The sequence below is a fragment of the Eimeria mitis genome, genomic scaffold (assembly GCF_000499745.2).
Source record: "Eimeria mitis Houghton genomic scaffold, Emh_scaff72, whole genome shotgun sequence".
Classification (NCBI taxonomy): Eukaryota; Apicomplexa; class Conoidasida; order Eucoccidiorida; family Eimeriidae; genus Eimeria; species Eimeria mitis.
This window is the reverse complement of record NW_013575252.1, coordinates 25,173-25,442: the sequence shown is the minus strand read 5'-3', so window position 1 is coordinate 25,442 and position 270 is coordinate 25,173.

The window sequence follows — 270 nt, the reverse complement described above, 5'->3', positions numbered from 1 at the left end:
TTTCGTACCTCTACATCATCGTCAACCACAGCATACTGTGGTATAGCTTGCATGAAGAAAACAGTTGAAACTATACAAAGTTTCGGGCTGGCTGCAAGCCCGATACAGTACAGGGTGCACAGGCTAGGTAACCACCAGCAGCAGCACTTGTACAGTAGAGAGCGGTGAATAACCAATACAAAGAGCAACAAAAACTCCCTTTGATGCAGCGAAATGTTGCCGCTTACTGGGCGCAGCTGTGCAGAGCAGAGAGAGAGAGAAAGCTGTTCT